The following is a 27891-nucleotide window of genomic DNA, read 5'->3' as shown; positions in this document are numbered from 1 at the left end:
ATGATTATGAAAAAGGAACTTCAGGGCCCCACCAACGGCATCCTTGAGAAGCACAAACTGGAATGGCAAATAAGCCTACTGGCTAATCGGCCTCCTAGACTTAACATCCATATCACCATAAAAAGAGTTTTGAACCCAAGAAGAATTAACCACCAAGCCTACTACTGACCCCTGAAAGAAAAGCTAAAGAATTTGGCTCGTTTTCATAATAATTTTTTGTTATGCTCAGATTAATAATCTTCATAATGTCTTCTTGCTACTAGCATCATACAGTCATTATATTTATGACTCAATTTGGTGTTGGCATACTGGACTTCTTCCATTTTTCAAAGGTAGGTCCGATGAAACCTCATTGGGAAAATATAGTGTCATGACACATGATGGCTTTTTATGTGTCATTTCTAAAGTTTTTGGTCTCAACATCTGCTGGTCTTACATCTACTTTATATATATTTTATATACTTAATAAGCTATACTATTGTGGCAATCCAGCTGGATGACAAAAGCGTTTACTGATTTGATTTATTGTATGTGAAATGTTAAGCACAGGATGGCCTTAAATGGTTCATTTGCCTATTTCCCATTAGCCTCTAATACAAGGACTTTTAAGGAATCACACAGTGAAAACTCCAGCCTTGCCGGATTTTCCTGTAACCTTTCACAGATTTGATTGGCCATTTGACATGTTTACTCACTGTTCTAGATTGTTATTAGGGATACATTGCAAACACCCTTATTGTAATAGACATCAGCTAGGTAAACTTGCAACCTTGATTCCTCAATGTAAAAGAATTGCACTCACCTATCTGAATTAATAAAGAGAAAGATTTTAACACAGAATGACGACTCTCATATCTCTTTCAAAGTAGAAGCATTTAAGAACAAAAAAGAATTTTACCAGGACTGGGATACTAACTAATGAGTTTTTTCTTTGGATACCAGCTGCTCAGTACTTCTTTCGACTTGCTGGTTTCGACAATATAGGCTTCCTATAGTTCCAAGCTTCAGATTTACTGAGAAGGAAGAGTGGGCAAATATTGCATGTCAAGTTGTGCCATGCTGACAGACTCCTACCCAAGAAAACTGACTGCTGTAATTAAATCAAAAGGTGCTGCAACAAAGTATTAGTTTAAAGGTGAGCACAATTATGCAACCAGCTTATTGAACTTTTTTAAAATTTTTTTAATATTTTTCCCCTAACAGATTTGTTTTTCAATTGAATTGTACAGGTTACAGGTCACATTAAAGGTGGGAAACGTTTTGAAATGATTTACTGTGGTCTCATTTTTTTTATATCACAAAAATCTGGCATTTTAACAGGGGTGTATACACGTTTTATATCCACTGTATAACCTGTACAACTCAATTGAAAAACAAACAAATCTGTTAGGGGAAAAATATAAAAAATAAAAAACGTACAATATGCTAGTTGCATAAGTGTGCATACCCTTAAACTAATACTTTGTTGAAGCACCTTTTGATTCAATTATACCATTCAGTCTTCTTGGATAAGAGTCTATCAGCATGGCAGATCTTGACTTGGCAATATTTGCTCACACTTCCATGCAAAAGAGCTCCAAATCTGACAAGTTGCGAGGGCATCTCTTATGCACATCCCTCTTCAGGTCACCCCACAGATTTTCTATTGGATTTAGGTCTGGGCTCTGGCTGGGCCATTCCAAAACTTTAACTTTCTTCTGGTGAAGCCATTCTTTTGTTGATTTGGATGTATGCTTGAGGTCACTGTCATGTTGAAAGGTGAAATTCCTCTACCATCTTCAGCTTTCTAGCAGACGCCTGAAGGTTTTGGGCCAAAAGTGACTGGTACTTGGAAGTGTTTATAATTCCCTCCACCTTGACTAAAGCCCCAGTTCCAGCTGAAGAGAAAAGCAACCCCAAAGCATGATACTGCCACCACCATGTGTCACTGTGGGGATAGTGTTCTTTCGGTGATGCAAAATGCTTTTCACCAAATGTACCTTTTGGAATTGTGGCCAAAAAGTTAAACTTTGGTCTCATCAGACCATCACAGACTTTCCCACATGGTTTTGGGAGACGATGTATTGTTTTGCAAATTTTAGCTGGGCCTGGATGTTTTTCTGTGTAAGAAAAGGCTTCCGTCTTGCAACCCTATTCCACAGTCCAGACATATGGAAAATACGGGAGATTGTTGTCGCATGTAGTACACAACCAGTACTTGCCAGAAATTCCTGCAGCTCCTTCAGTGTTGCCATGCGTCTCTTGGCAGCCTCCCTGATCAGTTTTCATCTTGTCTTTTCATCAACTTTGGAGGGACGTCCAGTTCTTTGCAATGTCACTGTTGTCACATATTTTCTCCACTTTTTGATGACTGTCTTCACTGTGTTCCATGGTATATCCAATGCTGTGGAAATTTTTTGTACCCTTCTCCTGACTGATACCTTTCAATAATGAGATCCCTTTGATGCTTTGTGAGCTCTCTGCGAACCACGGCTTTTGCTATAGCAGCAACTGAGTAAATGTCAGGAAACTCCTACTAGGACAGTTGAACTTTATTTGGGGTTAATCAGAGTCTCTAAGAGGTGGCAGATGTGTACCCAAGAAGACTGAATGTTGTAATTAAATCAAAAGGTGCTTCAACAAAATATCAGTTTAAGGGTGTGCACACTTATGAAACCAGCGTATTGTAGATTTTTTATTTTTGATATTTTTTCCACTAACAGTTTTGTTGGTTTTTCAATTGAACTGTACAGGTTATAGGTCACATTAAAGGTGGGAAACATAAAAAATGAGACCACAATCATTTCAAAATATCACAAAAACCTGGCATTTTAACAGGGGTGTGTACACTTTTTATATCCACTGTAGTACCTATCAGGTCTTTTAGGTGCTGGTGGTTGAGAATCAGGAGCAGTCGAAGTGGATGCAAAGGCATATGTGTGGCCACCTCTAGTAAATTACATCTTTTTTGTACATCAGACATTTGTCCCTTCATCTTAGATATGGTTTCCCCAAAGGAGATCTCCACTACAGGGGAATCAGGGGATAAGGTATTCTCATCAGAGGCAATCTGGCCTGAGGACTGGAGTTGGATGAATACGGCAGGAAATGCTCATCTGAATCAGACTCTGCCTCATCTTCCTTTGAGGATGACTCAAGTTGTCTCCTCTGAGTGACTGAAAGAGTACGAGCAGTAGAAATAAAACATGGCAGTTTGAGAGCTTACACCTTGGGAAAATTCCATCCACTCTTTTTCCTGGGACATCTGAGGGGAGAAAAATTTGTTCTTTTTTTGTTTCTTCTTCTTAGGAGTGATGTCCACTTTACCAACTCGTGGAAGATGAGACCACAGACGTACCTCAATTAAGGACCCTGGTACTTCTTCCCAAACTAAATATTTTGAGAACACTCCCAGGTCCTTAAGAAAATTCTACAAAGTCCCCCTTCTCCACCGTACTGGTAAGATCAGTTGTATCACATGTGCAAGAACCAGACGCCATACCAGCCTCCAGTGGGGTTGCAGGAGACTGATAAGCAGTCAGACACACTGTAGATTCTGAAACCTCAATAGATACATTTGAGTCCAACTCTGTAAACAAAATGTCTTTTTCAGAATGAGTGGGATGTCGGGAGTGGAAGGATCCACCGTTTTTGTTTGGGTGAGGTGCTTATTTTTTTGAGCTCCAGCACACTGAGAGAAGAAAGAAATGTACGTACAGTTTTGGTACAAACAATTAACAAATACTGCAGTTTTTATAGTTGTGTTCTGCACCTAGGTAAACGAGACACTGGGAGTGGAGATCCTTATAATGAATCTGCCTACCACAAAAGCACTTTCCCACTCCTAGCTGACATCTGATAGTATTAAATCACAATAACTTCAAGAAAAACAAGGAATTTTACTCAATGGGGTACATATTTGAATAAGCGAAGGCACAAAGCCCCCAACAAACACATGTAGAACAGACTACTGGGTGTGAGACCTGCATTCAGACTGGTGTCAAAAAAGTCTAAAGTTTTCACACTAGTATGTCAGCTTATGTACCCTTACATTCGCAAGCTTAGGACATAGGTCAGACATATGGCTTTATGGAAGGTTGTAGCTTTGGTATCCCATCTGGACGTCTAGGTTATTTGACAATATAACCCAAGAGTGTGGAATACTGCAGCAGTGATCTAAGGAAGGAGATCATTAGTTAAGCTCATTATTACAATTATAGGGCCAACTAGCTGCTAATGCTCGCATAGACACACACACAAACACACACTCATTTAAATGGCAATGCTGTTTACGTGAATGCTGGTATTGCACTTCTGTCTGATTGGCATTGCCAGGCGCTTCCTCTAACAGTTTGCCCACAGGGCAGTCACCCCCTTTGGCTCTCCCTACTTATGGATCTGCAGAGAAACTCCATTTTAAATGCAAAATGACATCATAAAATGACATCATAATATTTAAAAAAAAACATAACTTTCATTCTCAGAGCTCTAAAGCTGCTTGGCATACCATAATAACATGTTAGAGAACTGTCATACTTTATGCATAACTACATGCACAGCTTTTCCAACATCTTTTAACCAAATCCTCATAACATTTTTCTTTTCCACCACACCACTTCTCACCAGGTATGGACCAATTCCATGCAGTCAGACACACATTCTCCACAGCTCTTAAATTATCACTTCTCATTTCACCGTTCCTGATAACTAATTATATTCTTAAGTCTTCTTCCATCTTTGCCAAAATCACCTTTATTACTATTACTACAATGAAACTGAAATGACTTGTTTAATTCCATTTAGCTATAAGAAATGCACTTAAAAATTCTACTGCAGCAACAGGAGTTGACCAACTCCCTGAAGCACTGATGGATCTTCCCAAGAAAATAAACTGTAATGCATTATCTGGAATTACCTCTGCTGTGTGTTACATGATTTCATGGTAATTGGAATAATATCTATACATAAAAAAGGTGCGTGGATTCTACAAACTGAAGCAAGCATGTGCCCACTCTGTCCCATGGAATGAAATGGCTCTCACTGGAATGACTATGGAACATCTCAATTAACATCTCCACTTCTGGCTTGGAATACAATGAAGGTGGCACAGCTTTAGATTAACTGTTCTAAACCATTCAACATTCTGGTTCATTGCAGTATATCGCTTGTTCTACATATTAACATTTTCAGATACAATTTACAAATCTCCTGAAGAATTTGTCTTTTTGTCAGGGAACTATTTCTCAGCTCTGGCCATCAGTTCTACGCACAGCTTAATTCTTACTTGAAAAGACAAATAAGACTGAATTTCTTAGACTAGTGTATTGTTGCTCAGGCCAGCCACTCACTTATGTATTTCAGTAACTGCATTTCTAACCTGCAAAACCTGCTAGCTACATCTGCCCTGTGACTATTATGCATTTTTCTGCACCTTAACACCTTATCTCTGTTGTGTTTTTATGACACTTGAACTACCTATTACTTAAGCAAATTTGAACTTGGCAGCTCTTCCCAGTTCTATCTACTTACACTAGTCAGTACTAAAAGATCACATTGGGAAAGCCCTCCCTATAGAAGATCAAATGCCAGTTACCCCCTCCCCTCTTTACATCTGCCAACCCACTAGGTGCACACAATACTTAGAACATTAGCCCCTTTTTTCCAACAAAGTTTTAAAATATGAGACACCCGGGACAAGCCTACAGGCCACTAGGATTCAGTTTAAGAACCAGATTTGGACTAATGCAGCTGTTGTGCTCAGGTGAGGGAATGAGGAGAAGGAAACCGATTCATAGCCATCTCTGACCCTGAGGTGTGTGCGGGTGGTGGGGGTCCTGTAAAGTACAGTTGTGTACACTTACCATAAATGTAAATGTTTGAGTGTATTCACTGTTGCAGTCATCACACTTGGGTTATCTGCCTGCAGGTAGCCCTCAGTCGGCCCGAATACCAGAGTCTTGGGATTTCTGAAGCCCCCAAAATAGGAAGCAATTACATGGTGTGGAACACCTCCAGTAAAAAGTAAATACCACAGCCATAAGATATGGCCAAAAGGAGGATAGGTATAAAGCATAGAAGAGTCAGGGGGCTGGAGGGAGGGTAACCAGGACTGCAACACTGAATACACTCAAACATCGACATTTTGGTATGTGTACACAACTGTACTATGTTCTTCGTGTTTCACTGTTGCAGTCATCACACTTGGGTTGATTCCCAAAGCTGAGGACGGGTGGAGGCAGTCAAGAAATAGTAGGGCTGGCTATCAGGTCTTGTAAGACTGCTGTGGCAAATCCAGCTCTGGATTTAGAAAAGACAGGTAAGTGGTAATGCTTGGTAAAGGTATGTACTGAACTCCAGGTTGCAGCTTCCAGGATGTCCCTGGTAGGGACTCCCCTAAGAAATGCTGTAGAGGTTGAGGTAGCCCTAGTGGAATGAGTTCTGATCCCCTGTGGGGTAGGCTTTCCATGGTGCTTGTAGCAGAAATGGATGCAGTGTGCTATCCATTTGGAAATGGTTTGCTTTGAAATGGGCCTTGCCCTCTGCTCCTGTAGCAAAGATGACTAGCAGCTGGTCCGATTTTCTGAAAGGCTTAGTCCTATCAAGGTAGAACCTGAGTTGTATGTGCAAGTCCAAGGAGTGCAGGATCATTTCCCCTTTATTCTGAGGATTAGGGAAAAAGGTTGGTAAATGGATGGATTGGTTTAGAGCCACACTGGATACCACCTTGGGCATAAAAGATGGGTTAGTCCTGAGGGAAACCCTGTCAGCATGGAAAATAATAAAGGGTTCCACAGCCATTAGTGCCTGTAACTCAGACACACTTCTTGCTGAAGTGATGGCTAGAAGTAGGGCTATTTTCCAAGAGAGGAATTTTAAGTGTGCTGAAGCAGAAGGCTAAAAAGGAGGAAGCGTGAGCTTCTCTAGTACAAAGTTAAGGTCCCAGGCAGGGGTGGGTGCTCTCCTCGGGGGTTTTAAATTGTTAGCTCCTCTCAGGAACTGTTTGACCAGAGGGTGAGAAAAGAGAGGTGGCTCAGTATTATAATGAGCTGAGATGGCCGAGGCATGAATCTTAATAGAAGAAAAAGATAGGCCTTTGTGGAACAGCTCTGCTAGGTAATCTAGGATTTGAGGTAAGGTGGGCACGGCTGTGTCCTTTCCTTGAGACTGGCTCCAAGAACAGTATCCTTTCCATTTTTCTGAATAGGATTTCCTAGTACTGGGCCGTCTGGCCTCAAGGATGACGTCCAGCACCTGTTTGCTGAGGGTTGCTGGTGGAATATTCAGGAAATAAGCCAGGCTGCAAGGTTCAGGGTTTGCAGCTGAGGTTGCAAAATCTGTCCCTCCTGCTGGGACAGTGGGGAGGGGGTCTGATGTAGGTGCCAGGGTGGCACTGCTGCCAGGCTGAGCACGAGTGGGTACCAGTGCTGGTGGGGCCAGTCCAGGGCAATAAGGATTGTCCTTTGTTTGTCCTGTTTGATCTTGAGTAGTACTTTTGAGAGGAGGGACAGAGAGGGAAAGGCATAAATTGAGAGGTTTTCCCATATACAGGATAGGGCATCCACTTTCCATGCTTGGCTGTGGGGATTTCTGGTGCAAAATGTGCTCAATTGATGGTTTTAGGGGCAGGCAAAGAGGTCCACCTCTGGTGTCCCCCACTTGTAGGTTAGATGTTTGAATGAATTGGGTTCCAGTAGATTTCTGCTTAAGTCTGCCAGTGAATTTTTTTTGCCTGGCAGGAACTGAGCTTGCAGGTGCACTTGATTGCTCAAGGCTGTGTTCCACAGGGCCATGATTAACCTGCAGAGTGGGTAGGAATGAGTTCTCCCCTGCTTGTTTATGTACCACATAACTGTGGTGCTGTCTGTCTTTATCAAGAGTAGTCCTGGAAGGATAAGGTTTTTGAAGGATATCAGAGCATTCTGTACAGCTAACATTTCTTTTTGATTGATATGTAGTTGAATTTGTCCTGGGCTCCATTTGCCTTGAATGCATTTGCCAACTATGTGAGCCCCCCATGCATAGTCTGATGCGTCTGTTGTCAGGGTTTGGGCGGAGAGGGGTTGAGTGAAAGGGAGTCCCTTGTTGTGGTTGCAAGCCTCTGCCCACCAAAGGAACTCTGCCCTTACACAAGGAATGACAGGAATAATTGTTTCCAGGTCCTGAGAATGTTGGCACCAGAGACTTTTCAAGTACTACTGAAGTTTCCTCATATGCAGTCTTGCATATGGAATTAGAAGAATGCATGAGGCCAGGAACCCTAGGGCTTGCAGTATTTTTCTTGCAGACAGCTGGGTTCTGGTACCATTAGTTTGAAGTAGCTTGTCAAATAAACCTGATTTGCTGGAGTTTGCATAGATTTTGTTTTTTCCTCCATCTTTTTAAGAACCTCTTCTGCTTTTGTGCCAACCGTTCCTGGTTTAATGGAGCATCTAGTAATTTTGCTTTGACATGGTTTGGCAAGATTTGTTCCTTCAGCAAGGCATGCCTTCTCAGTGCATACCCATTGAGAGCAGCCCTGTAAGATGCTTCTAAGGCATCAAAACCTCACTGCAAAGTATGTTTACTGACTTGGTTTGCAGAATGCAGTAACTCTTGTAAATCTTTATTTTCTGCAAAATCTGGACGCAACAATATTTTTTGTTTAATTAGTTCCATAATATGCTGCTGGTACTTCAACATGTGAAAAGTACAGTTGTGTACACTTACCATAAATGTAGATGTTCGAGTGTATTCACTGTTGCAGTCATTACATTTGGGTAATCTGCTGGCAGGTTGCCCTCAGTCAGCCTGATTAACAAAGTCTTGGGTCCTGCGTCGGTTGCTGTCCCTTCTTCCATGACGTCAGGTCGTCGGGGTATAAAACATGCAGCTGATATCATTACATCAGTTTTTCTTGCCCCAGATGTCAGGTGTCCCCCCAATGGGGAGCAAATAAACACAAATACACAAAAGTATACCTCCAACCAAAAGCAAATACACCAAAATGGCTTTTAAACACAGTAAAGAAAAGTAGAGGTATAGAGAGAAAAAAATTGGGAGCTGGAGGGAGGGTAACCAGGACTGCAACAGTGAATACATACGAAAATCTACATTTATGGTAAGTGTATACAACTGTACTATGTTCTTCGTGTTTCACTGTTCCAGTCATTACATTTGGGTAGATTCCCAAAGCTATGGTTGGGAGGAGAAGTTTATACAGCATTAGGGCCAGCTTTAAGGCCCTGCAAGACAGCAGTGGCAAAGCCAGCTCTGGATTTAGAGAAAATTGGTAAATGATAATGCTTGGTGAAAGTATTTACCGAACTCCAGGTAGCAGCTTCTAGGATATCCCTGACAGGAACACCTCTGAGAAAGGCTGCAGAAGTAGATGCAGCCCTGGTGGAGTGAGATCTGATCCCATGGGGGATAGGTTTCCCATGGTGCTTATAGCAGAAATTAATGCAATGGCTTATCCATTTAGAAATGGTTTGTTTTGAAATAGCCTTCCCCTCTGCTCCTGCAGCAAATGCTACCAGCACTTGTTCAGATTTTCTTCGAGATTTAGTCCTGTCCAAGTAGAATCTTAGTTGTCTGTGCACATCCAAGGAATGCAGAATCTGTTCCCCTTTATTCTGTGGATTGGGAAAGAAGGTTGGCAAATGAAATGACTGATTAACAGCCACAGTGGAAACCACCATGGGCATGAAGGATGGATTGGTCCTGAGAGATACCCTGTCCACATGAAAGATGATGAAAGGCTCCACTGCCATAAGGGCTGTAATTCAGATATCCTTCTAGCTGAAGTGCTTGCTAAAAGGAAGGCTGTTTTCCAAGAAAGAAATTTTAAGTCTGCAGTAGCAGCTGGCTCAAAAGGAGGTAGAGTGAGTTTCTCCAAAACAAAGTTAAGGTCCCAGGCAGGGGTAGGAGCTTTCCTGGGTGGTCGCAAGTTTTTTGCTCCTCTGAGATACTGCTTGAGCAGAGGATGTGAGAAAAGGGGTGGTTCTCTGTTATAATGAGCTGAAATATCTGAGGTGTGGATTTTAATGGAGGAAAAAGACACGCCCTTGTGAAGCATCTCAGTTAAATATTGCAAAATCTGAGATAAATTGGGTGCTGCTGTGCTCATCCATAAAGACTGGTTCCAGGCACAGGATCTTTTTCATTTGTCAGCATATGATTTTCTAGTACTAGGTCTCCTCGCCTCCAAGATGACATCCATCACAGGTTTGCTGAGGGATGATAAGGGTGAATTTAAGTGATAAGCCAGGCTGCAAGGTTCAATGTTGGAAGCTGAAGGTGCAGTATTTGGTTCTCCTGCTGAGACAGCAGGGAAGGGGTCTGAGGCAGGTGCCATGGAGATATTTGCGACACACTGCGCAGGAGGGGGTACCAGTGTTGGCGACGGTCTGGAGCAATCAAAATCATCCTTGGTTTGTCCTGTTTGACTTTTAGTAGAACTTTGGGGAGCAGAGGCAGAGGGGGAAAGGAGTAGACTGATAGGTTTTTCCAGATGAAGGACAGAGCATCCACTTTCCAAGCTTGTTTGTGGGGAGTCCTTGTGCAAAACTTGTCCAACTAGTAGTTGTGGTGGGAGGCAAACAGATCTATGTCTGGGCTCCCCCATTTGCTTGTCAACATATTGAAAATCCATGGTTCCAGTTTCCAATCGTGTGGATCCATGAGGTTTCTGCTTAGTCCGTCTGCCAGTGTATTCAATTTTCCTGGCAGGAATTGAGCTTGTAGATGCACTTGGTAGCTTAAGGCTGTGTTCCACAATGCCACAGCTAGTTTGCAGAGGGGGTAGGAATGTATACCCCCCCCCCTGCTTGTTTATGTACCACATAACCGTGGTGTTGTCCGTCTTTACCATTAGTTGTCCTGGAAGAATGTAGTCCTTGACGAGGCTGTCAGAACATTCTGTACAGCTAACGTTTCTTTTTGATTGATATGTTTGTGCATTTGATTTGGGTTCCATTTGCCCTGAATGCACTTCCCTGCCAGGTGAGCCCCCCATGCATAGTCTGATGCATCTGTAGTTAGAGTTTGGGTGGCAGGGAGTAGTGTGAATGGTAGTCCTTTGATTTGGTGGCAGGCCTCTGCCCACCATAGAAACTCCAGGCGTAGGCATGGTATGATAGGAATCATTGTTTCCAGGCTGTGACAATGTTGACTCCATAGACTTTTTAGATACCACTGTAGTTTCCTCATATGCAGTCTTGCATATGGAATTAGAAGAATGCAGGAGGCCATGAACCCCAAGGATTGCAGTATTTGTCTTGCAGATAGCAGGGTTTTTGTGGCCACCTGTTTGAAGTAAGTTACCAAATGACTTTGCTTTTCTGGCATGAGGAAAGCCATCTGGGCAGTTGTATTCAAGCTTGCACCCAGGAATGTAATCTGCTGACAGTGTACCAGCTGTGATTTCTTTTCATTTATGGTGTACCCCAGACAAGTTAGAACCCTTTTTACAAATGCCAGAATATTTCGAAGTATGCCCTGGTTTTCTGCCTGAATTAGACAATCGTCCAGGTATGAGTATATTTGAATATTTCTTTGCCTGCAACATGTAATATCTGGAGCCAGGCACTTTGTGAATACCCTGGGTGCAGTAGACAAGCCAAAGGGCAGTGCAGAGAACTGATAATGCAAGTAGCCCACCTTGAAGAGTAGGTATCTCCTGCAAGATTCCCTGATTGAGATATGCAGGTATGCTTCTTTTAAATCTAGAGTTGCCAACCAGGCGTCTTTGCCTAGCATAGGAAATAACTGGTGAAGAGTCAGCATCTTGAATTTTGGAATCTCCAGAAAGGTGTTTAGAGTAGACAGGTCCAGGATTGGACGCCATTATTTGTCTTTTCTGGGTACCAGAAAAAGCCTGGAATAGAAACCGTGTCCCTTTTCCTCTTCTGGTACCAGTTGAAGAGCCCCCATGCTTAAGAGGGAAAGTACTTGTTTTTGAGCCTCTGCCCACTGATTTGGGGGCAGATCTGGCAACATGTGGAAATTAAATCTGTATCCCTGGGAAACTATATTTAAAACCCATTTGTCCTGGGTTATGAGTTCCCAGTTCTTTGCATGAAGAGCAATCTTTCCCCCCAAAGGGGCGGTCAAAAGATAAGTGCTTGGGAATTTTAAAAGGAAGTCATTGAGACTGTTTACCATAGGGGGTGTCTTGTTATTTCCAGATTTGGAAGTGGAGGCTCCCCACTGCTTAGTTCTGAGAGTCCCCTGGGACTGAAACCTGGGTTTTTTGCTGTGTCTGGGTTTGGCTTGAGAGGATCTGGAAGGGGCTGGAAAGGACCAATAGTAGGCCAGTGCCTACTAAATCTTGAGGTTGCACTTGTAAAAAATCTTTAACAGTTTGCATAGATTTAGCTTTATCTTCCATCTTTTTAAGAACTTCTTCAGTCTTATTGCCAAACAAGCGGTCCTGATTTAAAGGAGTATCCAACAATTTAGCTTTAACATGATCAGGCAAAGATTGCTCTTTAAGCCAAGCATGCCTTCGAAGCACAGACAAAGTAACAGCAGCCCTGCAAGAGGCTTCTAAAGAATCAAAACCACATTGCAAAGTATGTTTTCCAACTTGTTCAGCAGAATGCAAAGTCCTGTAAATCTTTATTTTCCACACAGTCAGGAATCAACATCATTTTCTGTTTAAGCAGTCCAATAACACGTTGTTGATATTTTAACACAAGACATTGGCAGTTTAAAGCTTTGATTGCCAAGGTTGCAGAAGTATAAACCTTTTTACCCCATCTATCCAGCACCTTGGAGTCTCTATCAGAAGGGGGTAGGATTTTTATCAGTAGACTCCTTAATGCCCTTGGGCCCCTGAGAAATAGACTCTGGATTTGCAACAGGATTTCTGAAAAGGAACTTGTGGGACTCAGGAACCCTTTACTATCTCTGTCAGGTTTACTAGGAGCAGGAGGCAGGGAATCAGGGGCCAAAACTGGATTCCGAGAAAACATCATCAACAATGTACAAAGTACAGGAGGTATAGCCAAAGGCCTATGCTGAGGTAGAAGGAAATCCCTAAGCCTCTTTTTTTGAGTCAGAAAATTCCTGGCTTTCCCAGTGAAAATGCTCCCTTAAAGTATGTAAAGTTTCCCCAAAAGAAAAATCCTCAGGAGGAGAAGCAGAGGGAATAGAATTCTCTGCATCAGAATCCTCATAAGTAGGTATGGACAAATCCTGGTCATCAGAAGAGTCAGAAGAAACAGAATCCTGATCAGAAGATTCATAATCAAGCTCAGCCCTAGGCCTCTTGGGGGGGGGGGGGGGTTGACTACCCCTGACTAGAGTTATTAGAGCTTCAGCAATTTTTATCATTTGTTTTTTAGGCATAGGGACCTGAACAAGAGGCCTGGGCGTTGTTTTTTTATGGATCGAGATTTTGAACCTTAGTAATGAAGGAGGTGTCGATTTAATGTGCAAGTCTGTAGGCCTGAATACACCCTCAGAAGCTGGTGCCCACACAGGAGCTCCGGACCCATCCAAGGTAGAGACATCCGCGCCTTGCATAATTGAAGTATCTCGCAGCTTACCGGACTCCGAACAGGTCTCAGTAGAGGCCTGCGAATCAGAAGTAGCGGGTATCAGGGGCTGCGAAAGCAACTCACTGAGTACTGGCAAACTGGCAACTAGCTTAGGAAAAGCGGTGTTGGCAGTTTTGGACCTCGGCGGCCTGTCTCTGTCTTTATCTTTGCGTTTTTTCGCAATCCCGGTAGTTGGATGGCTAAATAATGACATTTCTGGATAATTACACTGAGAATCGAAATATTTAAAGGCAAAAATATACAGAGGATGGATAGTGCACTGATTAAATAAAGCAAAAAAAATGACAGCATGGTACGTCGTGGTCTGGGCCTAGCAAGGAACACAGTACGAATGAAAATCTTTATGAGGTATTTGATTTCCACAAGTAATGCAATTATTAACTTTTACTGACATCAGAAAGGAGCAAGAAAAAGTTCCCCCAATGGGGTACTTAGCTTTAAGTTGAAGACACGTGAAAACGAAAATTTCAGGAGTCGGCCGACCGGCACTTGCGAACTGCTTCTACTTCGGGCACCGCAGGGCAAGAAAGATGGACGTAATGACGTCAGCTGCATGTTTTATACCCCTGACGACCTGAACTCACAGAAGAAGGTACAGCAACCGACGCAGGACCCAAGACTTTGTTAATCAGGCCGACTGAGTGCAACCTGCCAGCAGATTACCCGAATGTAATGACTGCAACAGTGAAACACGAAGAACATCTGGCAATTTAAAGCCCTGATGGCAAGAGTTACAGAGGTATTAACCTTCTTGCTCCATCTGTCCAAAGCCCTCGAACCCCTGTCCGAAGGCATAGGATGTTTGGCTGTAGTAGCCTTAATACCTTTACGTCCCTGGGAAATGGTCTCTGGATCTGCAGTGGGATTATTAAAGAGAAATTTGTGAGAGTCAGGTACCCTGTAGTACCCGTCAGGCTTTCTAGAAGTTGGTGGTTAAGTATTAGGAGTAAGACTGGATTCCATGAAAACATCATCTACAATATCCAGGACAGTGGGTATAGCTAGAGGCCTGTGCTGAGGCAAGTCTAAAATTTCTCTGAGTCTCTTTTTAGACTGTGGATAGTCCTGGCATTCCCAGCGGAAATGCTCTTTCAAGGTATGCAAGGTTTCACCAAAAGAAAAGTCCTGTGAAGGGGAGGCAGAGGGAATGGAATCCTCTGCACCTGAATCCTCATAGGTAGATAAAGGTATGCCCTGGTAATCGGAGGGATCAGAGTCATCAGACTCATGGCCTGTTGAATCTGAAGGGAAATCAATTCTTTGTCTTTTACAGGGGGAAGGCTGGCTTCCCCCTAATTAGAGTTATAAGGTCTTCAGCCATTCTAAGCATTTGTTTCTGTGGCATGGGAGCTTGAGCATGCACTTTGGTCATCGGTTTTCTAGGCACAGTGCGAACTTTAGGCCTGACCAACTCGGTCGTTTTAGTCTGAAACAAAGTAGTCAGTTTAATACGAACATCAGAAGGTTGGAATACACCCTCAGAAGCCAGTGCCTGCACAGCGGCTCTGGACCCATCCAAGGTAGAGACATCTGCAGTTTCCATAATCGAAGAAGCATCTCGCGGCATACCGGTCTCGAAAAGGGTCTCAGCAGAGGCCTGCGAATCTGCAGAAGTGGGTATCAGAGGCTGCGAAGGCACCTCACTGAGTACCAGCAGACTGGCAACAAGCTTAACGGAAGCGTCGGCAGTTTTGGACCTATGCAGTCTGTCACTGTCTTTATCCTTACGTTTTTTTGGAAGATCGGTAGTCTGATGGCTTACCGAAGCCATTTTGGAATACGGAGAATGAGAGAGAAAGAATTTATCAACAAAGATAGTCCAACGACAAATAGCTCAGGCGTTAAACAAGGCACAAAACCAAAAGCAAGGGACGTCGTGGTCTGGGCCTAAACAGGTGATGCAGTAAGAATGAAAATCTCTGTGAGGTATTTGCTTTCCACAGGCAAGACAATTGTTAACTTTTTCTGACATTGGTTAGAGCAAGAAAAAAAGAATCCTCAACAGGGTACTTAGCTTTAGAAGACTTCAGGTTTGAAACTCGAAAAACGAAAATTTCAGGTAGCGGCCGACCAGCACTTGCGAACTGCTTCTGCTTCAGACTCCCGCGTGGCAAGAAAAGCTGATGTAATGGCGTCGGCTGCATGTTTTATAGACCTGACGTCATGGAAGAAGCGACAGCATGAGATGCAGAAATCCCAAGACTCTGGTATTCGGGCCAACTGCAGGCAGATAACCCAAGTGTGATGACTGCAACAGTGAAACACGAAGAACATCTGGTCTGCCATCTGCATCCCTTCAGTTAAAACTTCAGACCATTGCACAGCATTATTGTAATCAGCTGCTAAATATAACGCCCAGTGCAACTACCAAGAGAGGATTACAACAAGCCTACTGATCCTTGCAACATCTGAGAAACACTACTGGTGGACAGCCCGTGACTTGCCTCTAAGGAACCAGAGGGATGCTAATTCCTAGCTGTGTGCTGCCACAGTGGGACCAGCACTAGTAGTAGCCATGAGGCAAATCAATGCTGTACTTGGCGATCATCCTATTCTAAATCCTTGTGGTAATTCAACAGGATAAGTAGATAGCCACTGATCCCTGTCAACACAGATTTACAGTCTGTTTCTTCTTGTTACCAGCTTGCTTTTAAAAGGGACTCTGAAGCAGTTCAGCAGCTACCTCATGTTTAATGAAAGTTCTTAATTCTCATTCTGCACTGTCACAACTTTTATGAGAGTTGCAAATACTTGCATTCTTTGGAAGCCAGACTCTCACACACTGCTTGTCTTGTAAGAAGGTTATCAATGCAAACACAGCCACCCAACAAAAAAAAAAAACATTTGCTGAAGTAGTAAAGAAATCGCCACCTACAGCTCCTAGACACCACTTTAACAGGTATTAGTCACAGACTACCATATCCACAAACACCTTCACCTGTACCTTCCCCCATACCTGAAAGGAGTCATTCGGGCTTCCTAGCCCACACCCATATAGTCTCCAAAGGCTGCAGCCATATATGGCAATGTACCACTAATAAAAGACTCCACAGTCAGACACAATGATGTTCTACTCAGCTGAACAAAAATAGAATCATAGTCAGATGCCTCTCTCCTGTGCCCAGGATTCTGAGAGGATCACAGACCTCAGGATCCTCCACCCCAAATATAAATATGACCTCACAGTTACCCATGACAGTGTGAAAGGACTTAGACACTCCATCCTAGGGAAGCTACAGAGACATGGCTGAGCTCCCCATGCACATGTTTGATGCAGTATATTTCCATGTCTGACAATAATGCTACAATTCCAAACCAAAACAAACGTCAAAAGTTGGCTACCTAAGTCGTGTCATTCCAGGGGGATCCAAAGTGCGTCAGTGTAGGAGGCGGTGACAGACAAGCCAGCATCTTACACCATGGATGTCCTGCATTTCTCCTCATGCCATTTACATACTGCTTAAGACATTCAACCTCCACAGCACCGTTTTCATGCAAGGTCCATCTCTGACATTCAGCTCGAGCAAATTCTGATCTTGCTTACATGAAGGTGGGACTGCTCAATGTTAAGGGCCTGAGCCAAAAAAGAAAGCCTCCCCCAGCTTTGAAACACAGATATATATCTAGTTACCTAAACTGTGTTTCAATGCACTGGCAGGACTCCTCTCTATACCAGGGTATTCTGCTTATCATTTGTTAAGTCCATCTGAGAACACTGTGGCAATATCCACATTTAGCTACTTCCCTGTAATCTTGCACCAAATCCCTCATGATACCAATCAGTAACTCCTGCACATCTAAGTTACACAAAATAAAGGCAATTACCACATTCATACCACTGACCGATCCCCCTCAATGCCTCCTGATTATCAAGTTAGTTATCATGGTCAAGTGAAGTTTCTCCTCATTAATCCCAACATACTAATCCTGGATGACTTTAAACACCCATCTTATACTAAAAGGCTGTAAATATGCATAGCAATTTCTCAGTTTTATCATTGGCATATTCCTAAATTAAACATTAAATGTTCCCATCAGAAAAGACAATGTACTGGACCTCATCCCTACAAATTCTGTCTCTGCCTCCAACTCTACTAAGGTAATTTTCTCATTGATCAAGTATGAACAAACTGTTAACCATTTCCCTCAAAACTAGAACCATCTTGCCCAATAACTATACCACATTCAAAGACTACTTCATGGCCAACCAAATATCACTGTCCAAAAGCCAAAAAATAATGAAATAATGCCAAGCTGACCAAGTCACTAAGGCTGCTACATATATCTCTGACTTCAGCACTCATCTAAACTAATGTACAAAGAACTCTATCCATAGCTAGGCACCAAATGGTCATCCACATTACCTGCCTATTAGGAATCTATGAACAAAAGTCAGTGTCAATACAGCTCTGAAGCTGTTTTACTCTTTATGAGGTCACTAGTAACTGTGGTAGCAACCAAAAGATCTCTGATTCTTATAATGACTCTTCAGGCCTTACTATCCAGCAGAGGCAAAAAGATGACTACACGTCTGACAACCTGAGTTTCACTAGTCTTTCCAGCACAGGAGGAATCATGTGTGAGTTGGGTGGGTGGTAGGGGGGATGGTAAGAGTGAGCAGTTGTTAACAAGTGGCACATTATGGGGGGGGGGGTTACAATCCAACCACTGTGTCACCTATGTCCCTCTGATCAGGAGAATGTGCTTGATTCCAGCCTCCACTACATATAACATTGAACTGACCTCACATTTTACTTGCATAGATCCTTTCATTGGATTAATTAGTTTAACTATGTACCAGTAATCTCTCTTGCTCTAAACATATCCACAGCTTCAGCTACCCCCCCCCTTTTTTTTAATTTCTTCAAGTCTTATGTCCAAGTCCCACAATTGCAGATCTATACATGCAATCAATTTCTTAATTTCAAAAATGTCTTCAAGTCTTTTTGGTTTCTAATACCATGATGGGCATCAATCCCATTCCCAAGTCAAAGTATGATTAAAGTTCATGAAATGAGTATTGTTTTATAGGTTCATAGGTTCATACTAGGCTATCTGCCCTAGGGCATTTATAAGCCTAGCCAGAGTGTGTTTGGCTTTCGCCACCCATTTTAAATTAATTTTGATATGCCCTTTTTCGAGGTTAGTATACTGTGCCTCTGTCTAACAGTGACACAGAAGTGATACCCAGGGTAAACCTATGATCTCCCATCCACTCATCAAGAGTCCTCTTGAAGAGAGTCAATGAGGGACTCTGCCTAACCTGGACTGGGATTTTATTCCAGAGTGAAGGGAGCCTCTGGGTTATGAATCTGTCCCTCCAGCATGTCCTATTTATTTCAGTGCTGAAGTTCAAGTTTCTCGAGCGCGTAGCTCGATGGGATTTGGATTTTCTGAGGTGCAGCATGTCCATTAATTCCAGGTTGGACATGGCTTTATACGTCAGGCACAGATAGTCTCTGAGCAGGCGGTATGCCACTGAGTAGAGCTGGAGTTTCTTTAACCGGGCAGCATATGGCATCTGCTTGAGCCCTTTGATCCTCTTGGTGAGGTACTTTTGGGGTCTTTCCAGTTGCTGCAGGTGTCTGGTAAGGTACATCCCAAAAGGGGCATTGTACTCAATTATGGGCCTGATGAGTGAAGAGGCAAGATGACCTCCCCTGATCTAGATGTGAATCCCTTCATGATTAGGTGGGCTATATAAAATGTTTTTCTAACCACTTTGGCCACGTGGTTGTCAAATGAGAGATTGCTATCAACTTGGGTCCCCAGGTCTCTAATTACTTCTTCTGTACTTAATGGATTACCACCTATGTGGTAATTTGTGGGCACTTTGTTTTTGCCAAAGGGGATGACTATACACTTTTTGGCGTTTAGCTTGAGGCCATGGCTCTGGCACCAGTTGTCTGTTTCTATGAGGTCCTTTTTCAGGATGCTTGTGTCAGCCGGAGAGTCGATTATGGCACCCAGTTTGCAGTCATCTGCGAACTTGGTCAGCCACAGTCCTTCCATGTTGGCCTGTACCTCCGAGAAATATATACCGAACAAGAGAGGTCCCAGGACTGAGCCTTGTGGGACGCCACATGTAACTGGTATGGAGTCTGACATGGCTCCAGCAATTCTAACAATGTGGGTTCTGTCCTTGAGCCAGTTTGCAACCCATCTAGTGACATAGGGGTTTATATTTAAGCTGGTGAGCTTATCTATAATGCCCGAGTGGGGTATTGTATCGATGGCTTTTGCGAGGTCCAGGTAGGCTGTGTGGACCACCTTCCCCTCGTCAATAGCCTTGGTGACTGTTTCAAAGAAATTGACCAGGTTTAAGAGGCAGGATCTGCCCTTAACAAAGCCGAACTGGGTAGGTCCAGTGTCTGTAGGTCCCCAATATCTTTATTTATGAGGTTCATGATGATCCTTTCCATAGCTTTGCAGACCAAGCTAGTCAGGCTTATGGGGCGATAGTTTCCAGGATCCATTGAGGCACCACCTCTGTGGAGAGGGACCACTGTTGCTGTACGCCACTCTTTGGGTACATATCCTGTAGTAAGGCTGAGATTGAACAGTAGTTTTATGTTTGAGTTTAGCTCTTCTTGGAGTTAATGTAGGACGCAACCCGGGACACCGTCTGGTCCCATTGATGCTGTGTTTTTTGCTTTGGAGAGGGCGGCTCTTACCTGAGCATCTGAGATGTCAGGGGGGCAGCACTCTGCTGGGATAGATATTTGCCCTTTTGGTGGGGAGGGGGGGAGTTTGCGCTGAACCTGTCAGCTAGGATGTTGGCAATGTCTGTGGGTTCGATGTATTTTTTGTCATTTTGGACTAATTCTGAGCATATCTGGGAATTCCCACCCAGGTTCCTAACATAACTAGAGAAAGCCTTGTGATTATCCTTAGTGTCCTGTGCAATTTTTCTCTCAAAGCTGGCCTTAGACAATTTTATGAGTGCCCGTAGTTTTTTGCTAATACTGATCAGAGATGCCTTCCCTTTCTGGGATTTTGCTCTATCATGTAGTAGCTTCCTCCTTCTATTGTATAGTTTGTTTATGGCTGGGGTCCACCAGACAGGACATTTGCCTTTGGAGGATTGGGTCTTGGTTTTATTCGGGATTGCATGATCCATGCATTCCTGAAGGTGTTCATAGAATGCGTTTATAAAGGATTCTGCGGTTTGGGCCATATTTTCCACAGGCTCAGGGGCTTTGAAGGATTCCACCTCGGTTTTCAGGAGTGTGAAATTTGCTTTAGAGAAGTTTTTCACTGTGGTTTTCTGGGCAGGGGGTGGGGTCGGGATGCGAACATCCAGTGAGATTAGTTTATGGTCTGATCTTACCATTGAGGGATACACTTCTGGCCTGCAGCATAGAGTCCCCATGTTGGTGATGATCAGGTCCAGTATGTTTTCCCCTCTTGTGGGAGTGGTAACAAGTTGTTCCATAGCATTTGAGTTTATAAATTCTAGGAACCTTTGGGCTAGGGTGTTGGAGCTAGAGTAATGCTCCCAGTCTATGTTTGGGTAGTTGAAGTCATCCAATATAATGGTGTTTGGAGAGACCTTCATATTTTCCTGTGTTCTCAGGAAGGCCGAGTGGAGTTCCTGGGTTTGGGAGGGTGGTCTGTAGCAGGCTATAAACTGGAAGGCAGTTTTACCCACTGTTAGTTGCACATGGATAGTCTCTGATGCTGGAGGTGTGGGTATCTTTGATGAATATTGATACTCCCCCTCCTTTTGTGGTTCGGTCCAAGTTTTGGGGCCGAAAAGCATGGTATGAGGTATAACCTGGTAGTGCTGGGGTGCTCTCGGGAGCCTTGAACTAGGTTTCTATTACTGCACAGATATCGATGTTCTCCATGCTAAGGAGAGTTTCGAGTGCGTGCATCTTGAGTTTTACACTTCTGGGGTTGAGTAGCATTACTTTTAGTTTCTTATCCCTTGTGATACCTATGGAGGTGGGTTTGTCTTTTGAGCCTTGTCTAAAAAAGGCACTATGGGGGAAGCAAGAGCCTTTGCCAATATCCGAAAGCTCAGAGGTGACAGGTGCAAGCCGTCCCTAGCGAAGCATCATGGCTTGTCGAGCATGTCATCCCAGGCTGACAGGCATTGGATCCCCTTTGAATGACACCAATACTTAAGCCAATTGTTGAAATTGATCATCTTGTCTTCATATTGTGGCATCATTCTTGGTGAGGGTAAGATGCTACTCAAGGTCAGGGTCATACCGGCCTGGGCTACATGCTCAGAGAGCTCCTCTATGTCTCTTTTCATGTAGTCCAGGGAAGTACATCTCAGGTCATTCACACCAGCATGGACAATGACAGAGTCATATTTGTACTTGCCTTGGAGTGACCTGAGTGCTTGTGTTATGTGGCGGATCCTAGCGCCCGACAGGCAGCTCACCGTGACCTTCTCCTTGTTCAGCCTGATGAGCGGGACGTCAGTGTGCCTGACGATAGAGTCACCTATTACAAGTGTATCAGGTGTGTTGTTTAGCCTTAAGGGCTGTGACAGTTCGGCACACTGGCTTTGTGAGCTATGTGTTGCACGTGTTTTGTTTTGGGGTAGCGGTTGCTTGGGTGTCTGCTTTGGAGGTCTCTGCTGCTTAGGCAGATTTTTATTTAGAGCCTCCAAGTATGTTTTTGTGTGTTTATGTGTTTGGTTTGCTGTCGTGGTAGGTCTATGTGCGACTGGAATTGTAGTGAGTGTGGTTTCCTTCTCCTCCTGACTGGTTACGCCAGTCACTCATGTTAGCTGAAAATGCTCTTGCAGCACCTGCAATGTGCCCAGTAATGACTCCTTCTGCAACTTGTACAGAGTTACATGTACAGGTAATGTATCCAAATATGAATGCAATTTATTTTTTATAAGACCCACTGCTCCTACTACTGATGGAACTGTCCAAGTATCCTTCTTCCACACTGCCCTTGTTTCTGCCTACAAATCCTGGTATTGTACGACTCTGTATGTCTCTCTATATGCAAGACACTGTAGTCATTAAATGTAGCACTTTCAGTCATCAAGGATACTTTTGTCTTCTTTTCATAGACTACTAAATCTGGTTTTCTTGCATCTGTCTTTTGAACTGCTGGTAATGGATATGTGATATAAACTTCATCATTTTCTATGATGCTTTGTCGTTCATGTTTCGAGTATTTTTTCAGCTACTTCAGTATTATAATGTTGGCACAATCTCAAATACAACAGTCTTTCCACATTATTATGCCTTTCAGTATACAGTCCTTCTGCCATTAGTATATCACAACCAGCAACAAGATCTTCAACTGTTTCCAATTCTGTTTTACAAAACCTACATTTGTCTGTTTTTCCCACATGTTCAATGGACTTTGTAAACCAAGTGTACACCGTCCACTATCTTGGGCCACCAATATTAATCTTTCATCTTTTGGTTTAAATTCACCTCTCCCTAACCATTCCTGTGTTTGATCCTGTTCAACATGAGATTGTTCCAAGAGTTTTCTATTCTTGCAACTATATGAATTTTCCACATTTCTTGCCTTCTCATTTGATCCTTCACCTTATATTCTTTCTTTTGTTTTTTAGTACATTCAGTTGCTGCCTGACTTTTTATCTACTTCTGGTTTGATTTCCATTCCCGCTTGACGCCGATATGCTTCTGCTAAACTAAGCAGAGGAGTTATTTTAGACGCATTCTCATGTTTCAAAACTTTCACTATGTGTGGGTCTTGTGAGGTCAGCATATATGTATGCACTTCCATGACTGCAGATCTATACATGTAATCAATTTTGAGGAGGCCCATACCTCCTTCAGAACAGGGAATATATAATCATGGTATGCAATGATGCTTATAAGTCCTGATGAGAATGAAACATCCTTCTTGTTTTCCTGTCTAACCTATCCAAAAGCTTTTCAGGCCAATCAATCACTCCAAAACTGTAAGCTAGGACAGGAAGAGCAAACTGGTTTATAGCTTGGACTTTGTTCTTAGATGTCAATGCTGTTTTCACTATTAATTTAAGTCTTCTAAAATATTCCTTACTATGTTTTATTAGTATTTGTTCATGTTTTATTGCTCATCCTTCATCAATTCCCATTTATATACTCCCTCTTGCTCAAGTTATTCTATATCACATTCCTGTCCCAAACTGATATTTTCTTGGTGCTGCAGCTTTCCTGCTTTAAAGGTTGCTTTTGCACTCTTATCAAGACCAAATGACATTCTTCTATCATACAAAAAAGTTTAGACCACTTGCAGTTGTGCTTTCAGTTCCTCATCTGATGAACTACACGACTTAAATCATCTACAAAAAGAAGATAACAAGTCTTTACACTCTGTTGTTTTATGGGAGCCAAATTGTAGCCATGATCTAATCTGTTAAGTAGACAACTTAATGGGTAAAGGGCAAGACAAAAGAGCAGCGGTGACAGAGTCACCCTGGAATATCCCCCTTTCAATTTTTATCTCTAGAATAATGATTTGTCCTTTATCATGGCTTAATTGCAAAAAGGTTTGACACTGTTTTATGGTCGCTGTAATGTAATTGATCAGTATAGTGTGTATCTTATACATTTTAAGCACTCTTTTATCCATAAGTGGGGAATACTGTCAAATGTTTTTTATAGTCTATCCATGCCATACTTAGATTATTCCCCTTTTTACAGTTCTCCATTATGTTTTTATTTAACAACAAATAATCCTTTGTTCCATATGACTTTCTTTTATTACCCTTTTGTTCTTATGCCATGACTAAGTTTTCTTCTAAATGACTACAAACTCTGCCAGCAACAATTATAGTGTATAGTTTATATGTCATCAGAAGGCAAGTTACTGGTCTACAGTTTTTAGGATAGCTTCTAGGTTCGCTCTTAAGTAGTACTTTTGTTTTTCCTATTATTAACCAGGATGGCATCTGTTCAGCGTGTGGCATATAAATAGATTACACTCATGGCTAAATCTTCATATAAAGATGTTAACACTTTTAACCAGAAGATAGGTAATGCATCTGGGCCAGGGGTGTTCCATTTTGGAGCTTTTCTCAACTTTGTTTCAATCTCATTGGCAGTTACTTCATCCCATTTCATATCATGTACATTTGAACTTCTTATTGTTTAATTTACTTCTAGCCATTTAGCATCTTTGTTATGTTTACAAGATCTTCATATGTACTTCTCCAAATTGTATCTATTTCTTCTTTTTTTGCTGGTGTTTAAATTCCTTTTGTCTTACTTCCCAATTCTCTATAAAACTTTTCTAGGACATCAATAAATTGCTTATTTTGTACTTTTCCTTTACATTTATCTGCATATCTTCTAAGTTTTTTCTGCATGTGCTGATATTTTTAGTTTATTATTTGTGACAGTGCACGACAGATCCTGATCTGATCTGTTCTGTTACTGCACATTGCTTTTATCATGTCTATCTATTTTTATCTATTCCTTTTTCTATACTTTAAAAGCGTCATTCTTGTTTTAATTGCTTTACAGTTTTCTGTACTCGACACTTCCATTATGGCATTTGATTTCTCCCCTTCCTTTTCTTTACTACCCTGTGTTTTTTTGGTAAGAATTTATCTGTTATTAATTTAGCTGCGCAGTAGTACATCCTATTTACTGCTGTTATATCATAAGAATCTCTATGGACAGTCCTAATTACAACGTTCATTTGTTTTATCAAACTTCTAACTTTCTGGGTTTCACTGACTTTCTGTAGTCTGTTTCTTTCATTGATCGTAATATGTCTATCAAGCAACTCTTCTCATTTTATTCAAAAATAAGGGCACATTCTTTGTCCTCCATTTCCTGTAGGCATTCTATAGAAAGTTCCAGAGCTTCTTCCTGTGTCACATACATTTCAGTTTCTTCCTCTGTCATCGGTTGCTCTTTCATATGGGAGCTCACTGGCCTATCACTCCACAACATTGACTGTGTCAGAGATGCCACAGTTTCCTGTTCCTTCCCTTGCTATGCAACTCCAACTGAACGTCTGTACTGGTTTCCTATGGAAGGCTCCAAAGTATCTTCAAATGGCAATTGATCAGACGTTTCCCCACTCTACTGGTTTCTCCTTAATTTGGGGATCCATTGCTCTATCCTGCAATGATATTACCGGAGTTAGATTTTTCTACACTAAATCCTTCACTTTGCAGGTAATCCATAATCTCAGTTTCAATTTCTTTAACTTCTCCATTACCAATCCTCTTTTCTACTTTTCTTCTTTGTCTTCTTATTTTTTGAATTGTAATAATGCCCATGTCTGAATGCCTTTGCCTAGATTTCTCTTCAAATATCTTTTGCTGCTGCTCTTTTTGTATTGATTAGTTTTGCTTTCTACTTTGCATAAATATTGCACCATATTAAATCTCTTTTTCTTTCCCATGTCCATATTTCTTCTTCAGATGCCTCCTGCTCCTCCTGTTTCTCCTTACTTTGGGGACTCATTTTATCATGCTGTGATGTAACTTGTGTTAGACTTTCTGCACTAAATCCTTCAGATCACAAATATTCAATAAATTCCTCTTCTATTTTTTTTTAACTTCTGATTTACAAATCTTCTGCTCTACATTCCCTCTTTGTGATTTTTTTTTAATGTGAAATTTTCCATATCTGGATGCCTTTGCCTGTATTTCTCTTCGAATATCTTTGATGCTGAATTTTTGTTGTTGATTATTAGCTTTCTCCTTTGCATAAATACTGTATCATATTAGATCTATTTCCCATGCCCATATTTCTTTTTCATACCTTTCAAAAGCCTCTAGATTTTGTTCTTTACATTTTCACACTTCCTCCACTTCTTTTTCCAAATGGCTCAAGGTTTCCTGGTCTATATAATGTTTTTCATAAATCTACAGCATTAATGAACACAATTTTTATCTGAAGCTTCTTACAGTTTTTCTTGTGGAAGTATTTTCCTTCCTCTAATTTCTCTCTTAATATTTTTGCATATCTTCTGTGTGGAAATTCTGGGCTTCTTGCATAATAGTAAAAATACATAATTTCCTTCTTATCCTCAATAGTCCACTTTGTCGTCTTTATGGCTCTTTTTGGGCCCATCAATTTTTGTGGACTGCTACTTCCTTCTACTACAGGGGGGCTATCCTCCCCATGGGTCTGACCTAGCCCAACTGTAGGAATGTTTCTGTGTCTTGAGGATTCTACACTGTCATTTTTTTCCAGTCCTGGCACCAGTGCACCTACCAGGATTGGGCACTTTTTTATCTGGGTCTTGTGCACCCAGTTATCTTTTTTATTTTTTAACCTACTTATGTCCATGATATATGCTATATAGGATATAGTCTATACATCAGTGTCAACTGGGTGCGACTGTAGGAAAAAGGGGTCCATCTCATGTGAGTACTCATCAAGACTTGAGGATTAATTCAATTCCAGCAATATTACTCTCCTTTGCTTGCTAACTTATCTCTCCATTCGGACCCCTCATCTGTCCATTTGGCACAGCCTCCACTACAGTTAACATTGAACTGACCTCATATTTGACTTGCATACATCCTTTCAATGGATTAATTAAACTATGTACTAGTAATCTCACTTGTCTACACACATCCTCAGCTTCTGCTATCTCTCTTAACAGTCTGTCCTATGATGCATCATTTCTTATACCATAACTTATCATGACTGTTATGAATTATGTGGCTCACCAAATGCACAGTATACTGGCTCTATTTTTCAGTCCACTTACATGCACATTTAATATCTTAGAATTACCTTATGTCCTTACAAGAGAAAAGGCAAACTCTTTCTAGACTCAAAAATTACAGAACTTCTCTCAGACAATTGATATTTCGTATTTCGCATCTACAAGAGAAGTAAGAATTAAACAACTGCAATGCCTCTTCGTCAGGGATATATCAAATTGTGGTGCACAGCATCTTTTCAACTAACCTACCCACACTGAAGAATAAACTGAATTTCTGACTCAAGGTTTTCACTTTCCTTCTAAATTGTCTTGCATTGAGAGGATTCCAAGTGAATCCAAATGCACCATTTTTCACCAAGGAACATATTTCTCTACTTCAAAACTAAAACTCTTGAAAACAAGTAAATTTCTTCTACAAATGTATTCCTCAACTTCTGGCACTACAGGGTGTCTGGATGGCAGACAGGAAATCAACAAAGAGGTAATGAGTAGGTGTGACTAATGTCCATGACATCTTTATCAGGCTGAACCCTCTAGGAAAAAATGTACCATATGACATGCAGCTTCTTCATAGCTAGTTGAGAAGCACTTAAATCTATATCCATCCACCCATCCATCCACAATCCCTTTTTCCTATTTTCTGCACATGGGGTCAAAGTGTCACTTCAACAGTGACAATTACCTAGACCCACGGTTCACACAGCTGGGTGGCTATATAAAATCTATATATTCAATATTTCAT

The 27891-nt window shown here is 41.9% G+C and overlaps 1 protein-coding gene across 4 annotated transcripts in view; it reads right to left on the bottom strand.

Moving 5' to 3' along the window:
- Positions 1–27891, bottom strand: part of UBR3 (ubiquitin protein ligase E3 component n-recognin 3) — a 4226407-nt gene that overhangs the window by 3615638 nt on the left and 582878 nt on the right. The gene's annotated exons all lie outside the window — the stretch shown is intronic.

Source organism: Protopterus annectens, chromosome 6.part1, assembly GCF_019279795.1.
Source record: "Protopterus annectens isolate FY-2018-M chromosome 6.part1, PAN1.0, whole genome shotgun sequence".
Taxonomy (NCBI): Eukaryota; Metazoa; Chordata; order Ceratodontiformes; family Protopteridae; genus Protopterus; species Protopterus annectens.
This window is presented reverse-complemented; position numbering and strand designations above follow the sequence as displayed.